This window comes from Furipterus horrens, unplaced genomic scaffold, assembly GCF_987537825.1.
Source record: "Furipterus horrens unplaced genomic scaffold, mFurHor1.1.pri manual_scaffold_6, whole genome shotgun sequence".
NCBI classification, from domain to species: Eukaryota; Metazoa; Chordata; class Mammalia; order Chiroptera; family Furipteridae; genus Furipterus; species Furipterus horrens.
In genome coordinates, this window is record NW_028327176.1 from 19,159,319 (window position 1) to 19,179,502 (window position 20,184).

The 20,184-nt window shown below is 40.7% G+C and overlaps 1 pseudogene; it reads left to right on the forward strand.

The window, feature by feature from the left end:
• The first annotated feature begins 18,077 nt into the window (after positions 1–18,077).
• Positions 18,078–19,104, forward strand: LOC150005806 (heat shock factor 2-binding protein pseudogene; annotated as a pseudogene).
• The last annotated feature ends 1,080 nt before the right edge of the window (positions 19,105–20,184 follow it).

The window sequence follows — 20,184 nt, forward strand, 5'->3', positions numbered from 1 at the left end:
ATTCCTTAGATTGGAGTTTATTTTCCTTTCTTGGGAAGACAGGAAAAAGAGACTCCTAGCTCTGTTTCCTTCCCATTACCTACTAACATTGTAATATTTTCTCTGTGTTTGGACCTATTCCTGATAGTCCCTCGCCTTTGTTCTGTGTGACACTTAGCTGATAATTTAATGTGTAATCATTCAGGTACAAGAAACCTCACATTTCTTTGTTTTTCTCAATTAAATTAGCCTGAGCTTCCTTAGGCTTGGTTAAAGGAACTTGTAATATGGGTAGAGATGGGATTTCCTAACCCCTTCACTGGTTCCTCAGAGAATCCCTGGCCTTAGCAGATGTCAAAGATCGCATGTGGTTCATCGTGTTTTCTGCTATTGCCATTGCTCCTTATAAAGAAAGCTTTTGCCAGGGGGTGGCCCTCCTCCATCTAGTAGGCCCTGCTGCTCTGTGTGAGTCACCAGGGTGCCTTCACTGCCATCTTCGCACCAACAACAGGCTGGCACAGGACAGATCTGCTCTCAAGGTACCTGCACTTATCTTCCCACTGTGGACGAGTCCACGTAAGAGAAACATGTCTACACGTATCCTTAAGAAAACCCCCAAACCCGATCTCCTTCCAGTCCCTAGGACCCCTCATTTTTTCCTAACAGGCTACTCCTTTTTTTATTCTAAGCATCAGTAACTTCCACACCAGTATTCCATCCTCAGCATCAGGTTAATTCCTTTCCAATAAAGGCCTAGAAGAATTTTTTCCTGGTAGCCACTGAAAATACAGAGGAGCTTTGTACAAGCTACCTCTTACCCTCCTACACACACACCAGAGGAGAAAACCCAAATTCTAGAATAGAAAGGCTTGATTGGAAAAGAGTCGATACCTCTCTTATGAGGAAATAACATTTCTATTATGATAACCCTACACTCAGGAAATAGAACCAATGTGATTTTTCTTTTAAATATACTATGACACATTTCATATTTATGAAAAGGGATGCAGATTAATGCAATCAGCACCTGTGTTAAGAGGTAAACAGCTTAAGAAACAATGTTACTAATAGTTTATACTCCATGATCACATTTACATTACTTTCCCCCAACACTAACTTTCCTAAATCTTGTGTTTTTCACTTCCATGCATTTTGTTACAATTTTATTATTTATGTATATATACTTCAGCAATATATGTAGGATTTTTTTGTATGTTTTAAATTTGTATGTCAATGGAATCTTTCTATCTTCTGCATCCTGCTTCAACTGTGGACATACAGAGAGCTGTAAATTTATTTATTGCCACTGCTATAGAGGATTTCCTTGAAGAAATATAACACATGTTATTTACTCATTCTCCAGTGGACCGAGCCTTTAGGTTGTTACCAAATTGTTATTGCATGCAATGTAGCTGTGAACATTCTTTTTACTTTGAAGTTTTAACATTTTTTAAAATTGATTTTAGAGAGAGAGGAGAAAGGAGAGAGAGACAAAGAGAGAGACACACAGGCAGAGAGAAAGAGAAACATCAGTTTGATGTTCCACTTATTTATGCATTCATTGGTTGATTCTTGTATGTGCCTTGACCAGGATTGAACCCTCAGACCTTGGCATATTGGGATGATGCTTTAACCAACTTCGCTAACTTGCCCGAGCTTGATATTCTTTTTCATAGTGCCTTGTGCACACAAGCAATATTTTTCTTAAAAAAAAATTCACCTAAGGGTAGAATTGCTGGGTCCTAGAGCTTGTACATCTTCTACCTCAATATAAGCTGCCAAATTGCTCTCCAAATCGCATAAACAAACACGTCCTCTACCAGAACTTTTCCTTTGCCTCACATCTTTACCACTGCTTAACATCTCAGAGTTCTTAACTTTTGTCAATATAATTGCACCTCATTGTGCTTTTTATATCCCAGGTTACCAATGAAGTGGAGCATCTTTTCATGTGTTTGTTGGCTATTCAGGCTTCCTTTTCCATAAAGGGCTCCTGCGTCTTTCCATACCTTCTATTATGTTGTCACCGTCATCATCATTATTTTACAGGATTCGATTGTCCTTTTTGTATTGACTTATAGGAGTTCTTTATGTCTTTCAGAAACGAATCCCTTGTCATCCATATGCATTTGCAAATATGTTCTTCCAATCTTCAGCCTGTCTTTGTACTTTGTTTATGGGATTTTTGGATGTACAAACTTTTTAAACTTTAACACAGTCAAAGGTTAATTGTTTTTCATGTGTGCTTTAAATTTTTTTTTTTTTAGAAAAAGCACACTTTTTTCTATCCTAAGGGATATTCTCCCTATCCTCAGCATTCCCTTGTTTAAAATCTTTGCTTTTCATGTTTAGAACTTTAATACTCCTGTTGATTATTTTGTTTATGGTGTGAAATAGAAACCAATTTTACTGTTTTCCATATAGATAACTAATTGTCCAAGCAATATATAGTAAATAATTCAACAAATCTCCACTGGCCTGCAATGTATCAAGTTTTCAGATATATATGGGTCCATTGAGAGAGAATTTGTAGTCTGGCTACCCAACCATACTATACTTAGAGTTCATTTTACATTTTTTATTCATCCTTGGTCTTTTGGGTATGTTGGAGCTCATCTGAGAGCTCCTTTCACAGCACATCGGCTGCTTTGAACACCTCCCCTTCTTAAGCAGTGGAATCACTGACACTGCAGGGATATTATTTTTAGAGCTTTCTTAGCCCTTTGTGTTTCTTTTAAGGATCCCTGGCCTTGGTATCACAGTATTTTTGTTTTAATTTTCATGCTATCACTCCCGGAGTTGAGGATATATGTCTAATTTATGTTCACCATTCTTCTTTTTGCTATTACAGATCTTCCAAGGATAAATTCAGTTGGTGTCATAACCTAAGTCTACTATCCTGGTCAGTTAGATTGGCTTACAAGTCATTCTTAATATTTTTGCTCCCTTCAGAGCAACATAGTCAGGAGCAGGCAATATTCTCTGGACAGATGGTATTAAAAACTTTGCAATATCCCACCATGGAATATTTCTTGATTAATTTTAAAGTAATAAATTTCCTTTCACAGTATCTAAAAATCCACAGTCCTCTTCATCCTCCATTTTAAATATCACACTAGTTCTCTTGCTTTGCATAATAGAAGTTTGATTATGTTACCGTAGGTAGTTAACTAGTTATTAATAAGGAAGGAAGCAGAGGGATTCAGACATTGTTGAGCATAGTCAACCAGGGAGCATAAGCCTCTTTGCTTCACCAGAAGTTATAGCCTCACACACCCCAGGGAATCACAGCATTGCCTCTCTAAGAATTAACCCCCTTCCCTTTCCCCTCTGGTACCAGATTGTTGAGGGGGTTGGACAGAGGGATATGCACAACAGAAGCCAAAACGGCCCTGCTGGTCCGTGTGCGACCTTGACTGGTCCGTGGTGGGGGCATATGCAAGAGGCAGACAATTCATGTTTCTCTCTCTGCCTCCCTCTTTTCCCCTTTCTCTAAAAATAAAAATAAATAAATAAATATATATATATATATATAATTTTTTTTTTTTAAGTAGTCAAAATAGTACAGGAGAGGTGCTTGACAATAGAAGCCTGTCAGTCCAACCTGGGAAAAGGATCAACTGGCTAGGAGGTGGACCCATCAGAAGCCCACAAAAGCTTGGGAAGTTGATTGGTCATTTTGAAAAAGCTCATGGTCCTTCCCAAGCCCAAGATAATATAATCTCAGGGAACAAAGAAGAGCTCTCTCTTGGTGACCTGGGCTCGCCCCTTGCACTCACACACATTCTGTCTCCATAACCATGTGGCCCTAGGAGCTGCCCAGCCGGCAGCTGCACTGACTCAAGCACAGGCTCCAGAGAGGAGCCTGGGTACGGAGGCACAGCACTAAGCCACCTGGGTGGGACCTGAGACCGCTTAGCAGCCACCTCCTGACTTCGAACCACTAAGCTTAATATGAAACAGAAACTCTAGACACTGGCTTTTGTTTTAGCCTTGCTGAAGACACGACTGGACTTTTTCCATGGTGGGACTGATGGAGAAGGGACAGAGAGGTCGCCTTCCACCTGAATAAATCTTGCCCCGCCACAGTCTCCCTTGTGTGGGTCCATGAAATGCTTTTCTCGGGATCCTGTGAAAGAGCTCCACTTCCACCAGGCTTCAGACATACAGCAGGAGATGGAGCCTCAGCACAGCTTGAGACAAAGTCTTAGCACATCCATTGATTGCTGGGCAGGGTCACCAGAAGGCTGCGGGTCTGAAAATTTTTGAAGGACTGGGCTCATTCCTAAGGAAGAGAGGGCCAGGCATAGCAAGTTTGGCGCAGTTGCAAACCCTTTAGTTTTCTGAGGGAAGAAGCAATGCTGTGTTAAGTCTGTTATTTGGATTTGATTCCCAGGCCATTAATACATTCCCTACTCTCCTGTTCCCCAGGTAGAAAACAGGATATGACATTAAAGCCGAAGAACTCGACAAGAATTTTAGATGATACGGGAAAACCTTTCTTCTCAACCTTTGTCTTTAAATATTTATGTTAAGAGGGCAGGTCTGGAGCCAGACTGCCCAGATTCCACTCTAGGCTTTGTCACTTAACTAGGAGATCTTTGGCAAGCTATTTAACTTGTTCTGATCCTCAGTTTCTTCAATTATAAAATGAAAATAATGAAATTAGTAGCTAACTTATAGGATTGTAATGATTATTAAATGTTAATATATGTATATGTATGAATGTGTGTTGCCAGTGTAAGAAATGTCCAAACCTGTAAGAATTTTTATGAGTTTATGAGCCAAACTGACAACAATTGCTAGGAAGGAAAATCTCAACGGATTGAGAAAATGCCCCAGAAAATGGCAGTTTTACCACTTATTTTATAAGTCAGAATCAAAGGGGAAGTTTGAAGGGGGTTACGTGGGATCCTTTGGTGATAGATTAGGGAAATGGGAGAAACCAAAGTGGGACAATCTCTGGGAATGGATAAAAAGTAAAACGAATAGACACAGACTTCTTTTACATTTGTGTGTACAGGATAGTTAACAATAACATGGTAATAATAGCAATGAGGGGACTTTTGGTTTCTGCATTGAGGGTAAAAAAGAGAAAAATTCCTTTCATATTCCAAAGGTATGTCATGAAGTATGTTATCACAGATGCAAAAAGACGACAAGCAGCCTCAGTTAAAGTGAAGACTGACCTTTGTTAGGGAAAACACTGCCCAAGGACATGACAACCTGCCAAGAACTGCCTTTAGTTAAAACATTTTAATTTCTAACTGTAACCATCCTATGTGGTTAGTTTCCATCTCTGAGTTTGTTTAATGTCTAACACATAACCTTCCTATGGGTTACTTTCAGTCTCTGAGTTTGTGAGACTGCCATGTAGGCCTCCCCTGAACTTGTTGGATTCAATCTGTGACCCCTTTTTTCGTCCACAGAGTATATGAACACAAGTATGCAGGTTCTGTTCATAGAGCTCAGTAGCCATGAGTGCACATAGCACCAGATGTTGGTTTCTAAATCCCATTCATCATTAAAAAGAACCAAGGTTCTTGAAGAAATGGTTGATTTCAGGCCTGGGACAGGGAAAATATAAGATGAGCCCGGAACATCTTTTTGTGTCAAAGTCACAGGAACTTATTAGAAGGAGTTCACATTGACCAAATCTGTAACAAACTGGCATCAAAATAAATAATGAAAGCAAAGAAATATAATCTATTGAGTTAAGAACAGGACTGCAATGAGAGGGGGATAGAGAGAGAGAGTAGAAAAGTAGAAAGCCATGTAGAAGAAATGATGGAATTAGAAAGTCATTTGCCAGCCATCAGGGTAATAATTATGGATGCTAAAACTATTGGGTGGAAGTTTGAGGAATAACAATAACAATATACCTATTTTTTTTTTTTTTTTTTATTTTGGTTTTTCAATTACAGTTGTCCCCTTTTCCCCCAATTTCTCTCCCCCACCCAGCCCACCCCCTCTCCCGCAATCATATCCCTCCCCGCTGTCCATGTCCATGAGTCCTTCATACAGGCTCTTTAATTAAACCCTTCCCTTACTTATCCCCCTTCTCTCCCTCTCCCCTCCCCCCTATTGACTGCTACTCTGCTTTTTGTTCTATTTAGTTCCTTTGTCTGTGTTGTTCTTTAGTTTCCTGTATTAGGTGATATCATATGGTATTTTTCTTTCTTTGCCTGGCTTATTTCACTAAGCATAATCCTCTCTAGTTCCATCCATGTTGTTGCAAATGGTAGGAGTTCCTTCTTTCTTTCTGCTACATAGTATTCCATTGTGTAAATGTACCACAGTTTTTTGATCCACTCATCTACAGATGGGCACTTAGGTTGTTTCCAGCACTTAGCTATTGTAAACAGTGCTGCTATGAACATAGGGGTGCATAAGTTCTTTTGAATTGGTGTTTCAAGATTCTTCGGGTATAATCCTAGTAGTGGAGTCGCTGGTTCAAAAGGCAGTTCCATTTTTAATCTTTTGAGGTAATTCCATACTGTTCTCCATAGTGGTTGCACCAGTCTGCATTCCCACCAACAGTGCAGTAGGGTTCCCGTTTCTCCACATCCTCGCCAGCACTTGTTGCTTGTTGATTTGTTGATGATGGCCATTCTGACTGGTGTAAGGTGGTATCTCATTGTGGTTTTTATTTGCATCTCCCTGATGGCTAATGATGTTGAGCATTTTTTCATGTGTCTATGGACCTTCTGTATGTCCTCTTCGGAGAAGTGTTTGTTCAGGTCCCTTGTCCATTTTTTAATTGGGTTGTTTGTTTTCTTGATGTTGAGTCGTATCAGCTCTTTATATATTTTGGATATCAGTCCCCTGTCTGTGATGTCATTGGCAAATATGTTTTCCCATATGGTTGGTTTCCTTTTCAATTTGCTGTTGTTTTCTTTTGCTGAGCAGAAACTCTTCAGTTTGATGTAATCCCATTTATTTATTTTTTCCTTTATTTCTCTTGCTTTAGGAGATGTATCCGTGAAGAGATTGTTACGTGAGATATCTGATATTTTCTTGCCTATGTTTTCCTCTAGGACTTTTATGGTGTCACGGCTTACATTTAAGTCTTTGATCCATCTTGAGTTTATTCTCGTGTGTGGTGTAAGTTGGTGGTCTAGTTTCATTTTTTTGCAGGTCCCTATCCAGTTCTCCCAGCACCATTTGTTAAAGAGGCTCTTCTCACTCCATTTTATGTTCCTTCCTCCTTTATCAAAGATTAGTTGACCATAGAGGCCTGGGTTTATTTCTGGACTCTCTATTCTGTTCCACTGATCTATATGTCTGTTCTTATGCCAGTACCATACTGTTTTGATTACAGTGGCTTTGTAGTATTGTTTGATATCTGGTGTTGTGATTCCTCCTGCTGTGTTCTTCTGTCTCAAGATTGCTTTTGCTATTCGGGGTCTTTTTTGGTTCCATATGAATTTATGGAGTATTTGTTCTAGGTCTGTGAAATATGTCATTGGTATTTTAATAGGGATTGCATTGAATTTGTAAATTGCTTTGGGTAGTATGGCCATTTTGATGATGTTGATTCTTCCCATCCAAGAACATGGTATTTGCTTCCATTTATTTGTTTCTTCCTTAATTTCTTTCTTCAATGTTATGTAATTTTCAGAGTACAGGTCTTTTATCTCTTTGGTTAAGTTTACTCCTAGGTACTTTATTTTTCTTGTTGCTATAGTAAATGGTATTTTCTTTTTTGTCTCTGTCTCTGCTATTTTATTGTTGGTGTACAAAAATGCCTTGGATTTCTGTATATTTATTTTGTACCCTGCGATTTTGCCAAATTCACTTATTATATTGAGTAGTCTTTTAGTGGAGTTTATAGGATTTTCTAGGTATACTATCATATCATCTGCATATAATGAAAGTTTCACTTCCTCTTTCCCAATTTGGATTCCTTTTATTTCTTTTTCTTGTCTGATTGCTGTGGCTAGGACTTCCAACACTATGTTGAAAAGGAGTGGAGAGAGTGGACAACCTTGTCTCGTTCCTGAGTTCAGGGGGAATGCTTTCAGTTTTTGTCCATTGAGTATGATGTTGGCCTCAGGCTTCTCATATATAGCCTTAATTATGTTAAGATATGCTCCCTTTATTCCCATTTTGCTGAGTGTTTTCATCATAAATGGGTGTTGAACTTTATCAAATGCTTTTTCTGCATCTATTGATATGATCATGTGATTTTTGTCTTTCATTCTGTTTAGGTGATGTATTATATTTATTGATTTGCGAATATTAAACCATCCTTGCATCCCTGGAATGAAGCCCACTTGATCATGATGTATGATCTTTTTGATGTGTTGCTGGATCCTGTTTGCCAATATTTTATTGAGGATTTTAGCATCGATGTTCATCAGTGATATTGGCCTGTAGTTTTCTTTCTTTGTTGTGTCTTGACCTGGTTTGGGGATTAGGATAATACTGGCTTCATAGAAAGAGTTTGGGATTTTCCCTTCTTCTTGGATTTTTTGGAACAGTTTGAGGAGGATAGGAGTTAGTTCTTCCCTGAATGTTTTGTAGAATTCGCCTGTGAAGCCATCCGGTCCAGGGCTTTTGTGTGCCGGGAGATTTTGGATTACTGTTTCAATTTCCTTCTTTGTTATTGGTCTGTTGAGACTTTCCACTTCTTCTTGATTCAGTTTTGGAAGGTTGTATGTTTCTAGAAATTTGTCCATTTCTTCTAGATTGTCAAATTTCTTGTCATACAGTTGTCTGAAGTAATTTCTAACTATCATTTGTATTTCTGAGGTATCAGTCGTGATTTCTCCTCTTTCATTTCTGATTTTGTTTATTTGTGTCTTCTCTCTTTTTTTCTTGATTAGACTGGCTAGAGGCTTGTCGATTTTGTTGATTTTTTCGAAGAACCAGCTCCTAGTTTCGTTGATCTTTTGGATTGTTTGTTTAGTCTCTATGTCATTTAGTTCTGCTCTGATCTTGATGATTTCATTCCTTCTTCTTGCCCTAGGCTTTGTTTGTTGTTGTTGTTCTAGTTCTTGTAGCATTGTGGTTAGGTTTTTTATTTGAGATTCTTCTAGCCTTTTCAGATATGCCTGTATTGCTATAAACTTCCCTCTCAGGACTGCTTTTGCTGTGTCCCACAGGTTTTGGGTTGTTGTGTGCTCATTATCATTAGTTTCTAGAAATTTCTTGATTGCTTCTTTGATGTCATTGTTAGCCCATTCATTATTTAATAGCATGTTATTCAATCTCCATGAGTTTGGGTGTCTTTGATTTTTTCCTCTGAGGTTGATTTCTAGTTTCAAGGCATTGTGATCTGAAAAGATGCTTGATATGATTTCAATTTTCTTGAATTTGTTGAGGCTTGTTTTGTGACCTATCATGTGGTCTATCTTTGAAAATGTCCCATGTGCACTTGAAAAGAATGTATATTTTGCTTCTTTGGGGTGAAAAGTTCTATATATATCAGTTAGATCCATGTGGTTTAGTGTGTTGTTCAATGCCTGTATATCCTTGGTGTTTCTTTGCTTTGATGATCTGTCTATTGTTGATAATGGAGTGTTGAAGTCCCCTACTATGAGTGTGTTGTTGTTGATATCCTTTTTGTGGTCTTCTAGTATTTGCTTTATGTATTTGGGTGCTCCTATGTTGGGTGCATATATGTTTATCAAAGTCATATCTTCTTGATGGATTGTTCCTTTAAGTATTATGAAATGTCCTTCTTTGTCTCTTTTTATTGTCCTTGCTTTGAAATCCATTTTGTCTGATATGAGAACTGCTACCCCGGCTTTTTTTTCCGGTCCGTTTGCTTGGAATATTTTTTTATATCCCTTTACTTTCAGTCTGTGTAAATCTTTTGTTTTGAGGTGTGTTTCTTGTAGACAGCAAATATGTGGGTCCTGTTTTCTTACCCATTCCGTTACCCTATGTCTTTTAATTGGAGCATTTAATCCATTTACATTTAAGGTTATTATTGACGTGTATTTATTCATTTCCCTTTGTACCTCTGTTCCTCTCCTCTCTTGTTTTTTCCTAGAACAGTCCCTTTAGCATCTCTTGCAATGCTGGTTTGGTGGAGATGTATTCTTTCAGTCTTCCTTTGTCTGAGAAACTCCTTATTTCACCTTCTATTTTGAATGAGAGCCTTGCTGGGTAGAGTATTCTTGGTTGTAGGCCTTTGTTTTTCATTGCTTGAAATATTTTTGACCATTCCCTTCTGGCTTGTAATGTTTCTGTTGAGAAATCAGTTGATAGCCTTATCGGAGCTCCCTTGTATGTTATTTGCTGCTTTTCTCTTGCTGCTTTTAGGATTCTCTCTTTGTCTTGGAATGTTGCCATTTTAACTATGATGTGCCTTGGAGTGGGTTTTTGGGGGTTCCTCTTGATTGGAACTCTCAGTGCTTCTTGGACTTGCATAGCTTTTCCTCTCATCAGGTTCGGAAAATTTTCTGTCACTATTTCTCCTATCAGATTTTCAATTCCATGTTCCTTTTCTTCTTCCTCTCGTATTCCGATGATCCTTAAATTATTTTTCCTAATGCTATCCTGTAATTCCCTTACATCTTGTTCATATTTTTTCAATCGTTTTTCATTTTGCTGTATTGTCTGGGAGTTTTTCTCTACATTATCTTCTAACTCACTAATCCGATCTTCTGCTTCGTTTAGTCTGCTTTTGACTGATTCTACTGTGTTTTTCAGTTCAGAGATTGTATTCTTAAGTTCTTCCTGGTTCTTGTTAACGATTTCTATGTCTTTTTTTATGCTGGTGTAGTTCTCTGCCAGTTCCCTGTAATTTTCTTGGAGCTGCTGGTAACTTCCTTGAAGGTTGTCATAGTTGATTTTAAGGATGTCGAGTATATTGAGCTTCTTTACCACCATTGTTTTGAATTCCATGTCTGACATTTGGGCTATGTCTATTTCGTCTATCTCTCTTTCTGAGGATTCCTCTTTTCTTTTCATTGAGGGGTTATTTTTGCGTCTTACCATGTTGGATTCTTTTTGTTTTTATTTATTTATTTATTTATTTATTTATATATTTATTTATTGGGGGGGTAGTCTGCTTTGACTTCCCTCCTTTGTGGTGTAATATTCTTTATTGAAGGTCTGGGAGTTTCAGTGGTGCAGTCTCTTTGATATCCTGAGCCTGATGGTCTTAAGTTACCCTTTATGTCGTTTGTTTATGCTGTTCGGTTATATTTCAGATGTTCTTTGATAGGATCTTCCTTCTGGCTACTTGGTTGAGAGTCACTCTATCTGCTTTGTCTTGAGTTCTTTTGTGGATATGCTGTTAAAGACATAAACACACAGCCCAGGCAGGAGACCCACACCCTCAGAAAGTATCCCCCACTCTATCCTGCTATCGTTAGCCAACTAGCCCGTATTAATATAAATGTAAAGAGATTTGAGCTTTTATACTATAAGAAGAATAGATACGAGTTGTTTTTGGGGAGGAAAAATATAATTTTTGATAGAGGGGTTGATAGATTAATAATAGTTGAGACTGTGCAAGCCAGTTAGTAATATTTACATTGTATGTTAAGAAAAATAGAAGAAAAGGATAGAAAAATACTTAGTATAGTAAGAAAGTGGGATTGTATTGTATTTGGGTTTATATAGTAATTATATTGTATTATTTAAAGTAATAGGGGGGCTAAGCTAGACACACAAACGAATAAACCACTATTAAAGAGAAAGGATGAGAAGGAGAGGTTATATGCAACACGTTAGAGATAAAGTTTGTTATTATTGGAAGAGGTGGAGGAAAAACACTCCCCCAAAAAATCCCCCAAGAAAATAGGAGAAAGAAAAGAAGAAAGAGAGAAAGAGAAGAAAATAAAAAATTTACCACAACCCCCCCCAAAAAACCCCAAAAGTTTAGCAAGAAAGGAACAAAGAAAGATAGAAAAGAAAGAATACAGAAGAAAGAAAAAAGAGAGAGAAAAAAAAAAATTGAACCAAAAAAAAAAAAAATATATATATATATATATATATATATACCCCCCAAAACCCCCCCCAAAAAAAACCCCAGGAAAAGAATAAAGAAAGAAGGAAAGAAAAGAAATTATTAAGAAGAAAGAAAGAACAAGGGAGAAAAATTTGGGAGAAAAAATTTGGAGAAAAAAAAAAAACGATGTTTTTACTGCGTTTTAGCCTTGGTGTGTTGCCTTCTTTTTCTGGGTCCGCAGCTGGTCTAGTGTGGCAGGTCAGAGGTTCTTGTTCTTTTGCCGGACTGGTGTGCGCACCCGGTTGCCGCTATGGTGCGCGCCCGCGATTGCCGGCGCGGCGCGCTACCTTGCTGCCCGCTGTAGCCAGTTGAGGTGCCCTTGCGCGTAAGCCCCTGCGCGCTCTGACGGCCCGAGAGTTTGCCCCGTGGTTGGAGCCCACTGCTGCCGGGCCGCGGTGGTTCCCCGTTCGTGCCAAGGTGTCTCTGTCCGCGCGGGCGGCCCGAGCGCTTTCCCCGGGATTGGCTCCTTCTTTCGCTGGGGCGCGGCAGTTCCCCGTTCGCGCCGAGGTGACCCTGCCCGCGCGGACGGCCCGAGCGCTTTCCCCGGGATTGGCTCCTTCTTTCGCTGGGGCGCGGCAGTTCCCCGTTCGCGCCGAGGTGACCCTGCCCGCGCGGACGGCCCGAGCGCTTTCCCCGGGATTGGCTCCTTCTTTCGCTGGGCCGCGGCGGTTCCCCGTTTGCGCCAAGGTGACCCTGCCCGCACAGGCGGCCAGAGAGCTCCCACTGACCCCGGGCTGAGGTGCTTTCACGCTCGCACGCTGCCCCGTGCCCTCAGTCCCGCTGAGCCGAGCTCCGGGAGTTGGTCTCTCGCCTCTTAGGGCAGGGCCAGGGACACTTGCGCTCAGTGGAATCGAGCGTCCGTGGGTCGCCGCCTCTCGCTGTTCCCGTGCTGCAGCCGCCCGCCTTCCCTCACCCGTCTGGGCGGGCACAAACAGAGCCTGCGCTAGTGGTCTGCTTTCCGGCCTGGGGCCCTACGCCCACGGGAGCTGTCTAGGGGTGTCTGTGCACAGTCCTCTGCGTGTTCAGTGGGCCCTCCCTGTGCCCGTTGGGGCACTGATCTTATGTCCGTTGGGGAATGTCCGAGGGACGCCTGGACTCACGGCCCCGCGCACCTGGGCCAGTGAATGAGAGCACTTCCCTATGTGCGCCCCCGCGACCCAATGGTAGGGTTGAGGAGTGGATTAGCGCGCCCCTGCGCCTGGGCTCCTCCAGAACGGCCTACCCCACCCAAACTTTCCTCCCGTCTCCACCATCCACTAGAGAAAAATATAAAGGAGAATTATGTTCTCACTTGCCCGGTAGCACGCTGTCTCCTGTCCTTCAGCGCCAATGCCACTTGGTCGAGTCCCGTCTCTGCCAGCGGGCAGAGATCCGCTCTCCGCCTGACTCCTCTCTGGGGTAGCCTGTGGTCGCCAAAAATCCTTTGTGTGCTTCCCGCCACAGCTCGGGCAGCCGCCCCAGTCAGGAATCCCGTTTCGTCCCCTTTTTCTCCGCTATCCTCACTAAACAGGTTGTTCCCAGGTGGATTTTCTCTAATCCAGCAGTGCCTTGGCTCAACTCCCGCCAATGTCCAGCTGCTCACTGAGATGTTCTGTCTGCAATTAGACCAAACTGTAGACGGGTCTCCGGAGCCTAAAACCGCAACCTCTCCTCACTCCTCCGCCATCTTACCTCTCCCAACAATATACCTATTAAGTACAAAAGGTAAACTAATAACTTGACAGTGGAGAAACCTGGCAGATACCACCTTAACCCAAGCCAAAAATGGTATCTCTAATAATGGGACACAGCAATATTATATGCCTCCTGAAGCACTGACAAGAACTTAGCATCATTTCTGTGGTATTTTTACCAAAGAATTCATTCATTGCGGTGTTTGCATATGTGCAAACTTGTCAAATTGTATGTGTTAGATACATGCAGGGTTTTTAGATCAATAAAGTGGAAAAAATTTAAAAGTTGAACATATGTAAAAGAGCTTAGAATGGTATGTGACACATGATAACACACACATAATGTGTGTTTGTTATTACTATAAGGATATATGTGAAGCCTAGGTGATGTGAGGGTAAAGAACATGAAGGCAAAGTGACATTTTCCTTATATTACCCAAGTCCCAGGAATCCCAGGACTCATGGTAGCTTACTTTAGTGTCTAATGTAGTCTGGATTTTTTTTTTAACTTGGAAAAAATATAAAAGCATATGATCTTTAAGTGGAAAGTAAAAAAAAAAAAGGTTTTTATTTGAAAAGAATAGAAAGATTTTGTAGGCAGATCATAAGCACACCATCTGGTTAACTCAAGAGAAATCCTAAGAGCTTAGATTTCACATTTTTACCAACCATGCATGGTTTAAGATAGAACTCCCTGAGCTAAAAATATTGAATCACATTTGTGCTATTTATGAGTTAGTTGAAAATGCCACTTAACTGCAGTGCTAAAGACTCCAATTATCTAAGAACTAGAGTCCATTGTTGTTTATATATTTCTCAAGTCTGAATGTTCAGTTGTGTGCAAGACAACTTCATCACATGAGAAACAGGCAAGGCTGGCACAGCAGTAGTAATATATCTAAAACTAAGTTTTAGTTCTTTAAAAATACAATTCTTATTTTAAAATAATTTTTAACCAGGGACAACATTACCCCCAGGGGATATTTTGCAATGTATGGAACATTTTTGGTTGTCACTACTGGGAGTGGGGGAAAGGGGAGGCCATGTTACTGGCATCTACTGATAAAAACCAGGGATGCTGCTAAATATTCTAGAATGCATGGCAGATACCTACAAAAGAATTACCTAGTCCAAAATGTCAACAGTGTCAATGTTAAGAAATTCGGCACTAAATGAAAACACTTTTTAAAATTTCAAGCAGTTAAAGTGCTGCTAGGGACTAGTGCTTCTAATCCTGTCTTGATATAGATTTTTTATCAACTAGCCCAGTGCCTATACATAATATACACTCAATATATATTTGCTTAATCAAAAATATGAACTGCGCTCATTCTGTGAGTAGTTGTGTGGTTTAACCTTTATTTACATATGCACTAAAACTGGACCAGAATTTCATTGCTACCTGCTTCATAAGTATTCCACCCTCATTTCAAAATGTAGAAAGGGGGAGACTTTTATACAAAATTATAATAAAATAATAATAAAATAATTATAATAAAATTAAAATAAACTAGGTTACAGAAAAGTGGAGAAAGTCCATATTCATTAGAGGTCGAATAAAAAAGAACCAATTTGTGTGGCTTTCATAATAATGAAAGAATTTTAAATGTAATAAGTTCATTGGGAAATCTCATTAAAAATAAAAAATTTAAATAATATTCAGAACATGAATAACAATTCAGCCCTGCAAGGGTTCACACACTGCAAATCTCTGAAGCTGTTCAGGCCATAACTACTTACCTTGACAAACTGTGGGGAAAATGAGTCTCTTCCCATCCTCCTTGCTTATTTTGTGCTTGAGAAAGATGATATTGCAGGAAGTTACTGCTGCTCCACCTCCCAGGAGCGTCAGCTTGAAGGTGCACCCATGGGTCCTGGTAAAATGGAGAAGGTATGAACTGCTGAGAGTTCCTCTGCACCACTTGGTTTTGTTTCTCTCTAGCAAAGGAATTGTCCACCGAACTTATCAATCTGTGGCAAAAACACGGGTTGCTGGATTGGTTTTAAATCATGTTTAATGTGTTATACCTCATCTGTCTAGAAACCTCTGAAGTGAGTAACGATGCTAATTGCTTAGGGCACACAATGGCCAAAGAAAAAAAACAAAAATATTAAATTTCTTTAGAAACTGTTATCAAATTCCTTATCTATTTGAATTTATTTGATTATGATGATTTTAATTACCGGTAGTTACTATATTCTAAAATATCCTGATTGATATGCTAAAGACAAAAATTATATCTAAATTCAGTCCAACTTGGTTCTTGTTTTTATTAGCTATTTAAAGAAATGAAATTAGAAGAAACTTCTGGTCAGGATGGTGGCGTACCGACTCACCTCACCCAACCACATCAAAATTCCACTAAAATAGAGAACAATCATCACTCAGAACTGTCAGAAATCTAGTAGAAGTCTGACAACTATGGAATTAAAGAAACCACATCCATTCTGACTAGTGGGAGGAGTAGAGACACAGAATAGGCTGGCTCCACACCCACATGGGGTGGATAAAAATTTGAGAGGGATATCTTGGGAGTGAGGAGTCCCAGCCCCACACCAGGCCTCCCAGTCCAAGGTGCCAGTGCTAGGAAGGTAAGTCCCCACAACTTCTAGCTGCAAAAACTAGCAGAGATTGAGTCGGTGGAAGAAACTGCTGGAGCCCCAAGCAGTTCCCCTTAAAGAACATATACACGGACTTACTCAGACTCACTCCCTCTGAGCTCCAGCACTGGGGTAGCAACTTGAAAGGCACCAGTGGCATACAGGGAAGAAGTGAAGTGTCCAGCATCAAGGAGGGAGCTGAGGGACAGCTTTCTCTCAGAAAGAAAGATGGGCAGAGGCCATTGTACCTTTTCCAAGCCCTCCCACACAGTGCCACAGAGTCAGCATGCAGGTGCCATATCTGAGACTCCATCAACCTGGCTAGCACTGTTTACCCCACCCTGGAGATCCCCTCAGGCTCCATCCCACCCAAGTCACAGGCCCAGCACAAGTAGCAACCATCTCATATTGCTTTGTAGCACATGCAGGGTGGCCATGGGCAGGACACAGGTTGGGGCTGATCTTCTCCTGCACCACCCAGAAAACCCCAGATCCTGAGCACTCACCCAGTGGACAGCTACAGACCACATCAGAGCACCATCTCCTTGCTCCTGCACAGCTGATCCTCCACAGAGGGCAGAGGTTTGTGGTCAGTGATCATAGCCAGTCCTTGCAGCTGACTGGCCTGGGTAAATCCTTCCCATTGATCTGCCAACAACAATCAAGACTCAACTGCAAGAGGAAGGTGCACTCAGCTCACATGAAGGGCACACCTCGAATACCCAGCTTGGGTGATAGGGGAGGCTGTGCTACTGGACCCTACAGGACACCTACAACTTTAGTCCATGCTACCAAGACAGGGAGTCTACCTAATACATAGAAACAAATACAGGGAGACTGCCAAAATGAGGAGACAAAGAAACATGGCCCAAATGAAAGAATAGATCATAACTTCAGAAAAATAGCTAAACAAAATGGAGATAAGCTATTTATCAGATGTGGAGTTCAAAACACTGGTTATAAGGATGCTCAAAGAACTTAGCGAGGACCTCGACAGCATAAAAAAAGATCCAGTCAGAAACAAAGAATTTGCTAATTGAAATAAAGAACAATTTACAGGGAAACAACAGTAGAGTGGATGAAGCCAAGAATTAAATCAATGATTTGGAACATAAGGAAGCAAAAAAACCACCAATCAGAAAACAAGAAAAAATAATAATTGAAAAAAAATGAGGATAGTGTAAGTATCCTCTGTGATAACGTCAAGCGTTCCAACATTCACATCATAGGGATGCCAGAAGGAGAAGAGAAAAAGTAAGAAATTAGAAATCTATTTGAAAAAATAATGAAAGAAATATTCCTTAATTTGATAATGAAATAGATATGCAACTCCAGGAAGCACAGAGAGTCCCAAACAAGATGGATGCAAAGAGGTCCACACTCCAAGACACATCATAATTAAAATGCCAAAAGTTAAAGATTAAGAAAGAATCTTAAAAGCAGCAAGAGAAGAGCAGTTAGTTACCTACAGGAGGATTAGTAAGATTGTCAACTGATTTCTCAAATTAAACTTTGCAGGCTAGAAGGGATTGGCAAGAAATATTCAAAGTCATTGAAAGTGGGGTCCTACAACCAAGATTACTCTGCCCTGCAAACCTATCATTTAGAATCAAAAGGCAGATAACGAGCTTCCCAGACAATAAAAAGCTAAAGGAGTTAGTCATCACCAAACCATTATTATATGAAAAGTTAAAGGGATTTATTTAAGAAAAAGAAGATGTTCAAAACTGAACAATAGAATGGCAATAAATACTAATCTATCAACAAATGAATCTAAAAAATAAACTAAGCAAACAAGAACAACAGAGAGAAGGCGCGCCGCCACGCAGGCACACGGAGCCGGGGCCACGATGGCCATGGGCAAGGCCCGCGGCGCAGAGAAGGCCTGCGAGCTCATGGGAACTAAAGAATTTGTTAAAAGTCCGAAAGAAGGACCTGGAACGGCTGACAAGTGAAGTGATGCAAATACGGGACTTCTTACCCAGAATACTAAACGGGGAAGTACTGGAAAGCTTCCAGAAATTAAAGATTGTAGAAAAAATTCTGGGAAGGAAGGAGCAAGAATTAGAGCAGCTGAGAATGGACTGTGAGCACTTTAAAGCCCGCCTAGAGACTGTGCAAGCCGACACCATGAACAAGAAGAAGGAGAAACTGGCTCTTCACCAGCAGCCGAATGAAGCAAAGCAGCAACTTAGGGAGCAGGCAGGGTATTGCACAGAGATGGTGGCAACAGCCTGCACCCTGCTCTGGGGCGTTTCCAGCACCAAGGAGGTCGTCAAAGCCATTCTGGGAGGAGATAAAGCTTTGAAGTTTTTCAACATCACTGGTCAGACAATGGAGAGTTTTGTGAAGTCACTGAATGGGGATGTCAATGAGCTTTATTCTGATGAAAATCAGTTTGTTTTTGCTTTGGCTGGAATTGTAACAAATGTTGCCGCCATAGCGTGTGGTCGTGAATTCCTGGTTAACTCCAGCCGGGTGCTCTTGGACACCATACTGCAGCTTCTGGGAGACTTGAAGCCAGGACAGTGCACCAAACTCAAAGTGTTAATGCTGATGTCCCTGTACAACGTGGGCATCAATTTGAAAGACTCGAAGTATATCAGCGAGAGCCCAGGGTTCATCCCTTTGCTGTGGTGGCTTCTGAGTGATCCAGAGGTAGAGGTGTGTCTTCATGTTTTGCGACTTGTCCAGTCAGTGGTTCTGGAACCAGAAATTTTCTCCAAGTCGGCCTCTGAGTTCCGAAGCTCCCTGCCCCTGCAGCACATCCTGGCCATGTCCAAGAGCGGCAACCCCCATCTGCAGACCGTGGCCCAGGAGCTCCTGGAAGACCTCCGAGCTCTGGAGTGTTCCTTCCCCTTCCCCAGGTCCCCACTTTGCTGACACCATCCCTGTGTACCATGTATTATAGACGGCCAGATGTTCTTGACTAGAGATGGATTTGAATTAATATGTACCCACACAACTTCCTCCTGGAAATAAAGGTACTTGCGGGTGGTTGGTTAATTTTGCCAAGGGGAGCCTGAGAAAGAATCCATCCTGTTGCAACAGCCATGTCAGTTGTGCCTGGCTTCTTAGAGTGGTTTCTGCTGCTCAGGGGACTTTCTGAGACCTGTGGGTCCCCCCCCCCCAAAAATGGGAGATTAAATAACCACTTACCCCATTGCTCAGCATTTTCCTGAGACACATTTCTTTGAAAAACAGTCCATCCTCTCTCTAATAATTATAAGGAATCCCCCAAATGCAAGTTTACCTTTAAACCTTTTTCTGAACTGTCTAGTTCAGATGCCATTGGACATTTCAGCTCTATATTTCTGTGCCTCTTTTATTTTTGAATAAAGAGAGTCATAAGAGTCAAAAAAAAGAAAAGAAGAAGAAGAAGAAGAACAGAGACATAATCATGGATGTAAAGAGCATTTTGATGGTTGCCAGATAGGAGGGGGTGTGGGGAATGGGTGAAGAGATGAGGAGATTAAGAAGTACAAATAGGTAGTTACAGAATAGCTATGGGGATGTACAGTACAGTATAGGAAATGGAGCAGCCAAAGAATTTATATACATGACCCACGGACATGAACAATGGTATGGGGATTGCCTGAGGGAGTGGGGGGGGGTGCTAGGTGGAGGGGGGCAAAGGTGGGAATATTGGCACTACTGAAATACCATAATCAATGAAATATAATTTAAAAAATTAAGTTAATGTTTAGTAAAAAAAAAAAAAAAAATGCCAACCCAGAGAACTGGTAATAAAATGTCACAGCCCAAAGCCATTCCTTCTTTGCTCATCCTATCAGTACTGCTTCTCAGGGGCAACTCTTTTTTTTTTTTTTTTTTTGAGATAGTCATCTCTATAATGTGGAAAAATATCCCACCTTTAAGATGTAGGGATTTAACTACTTAAGCTATTCTTCCTCCTATCCATTTTTGATACTTCTGTTATCTTTAGTTATTCTATTGGAAGTT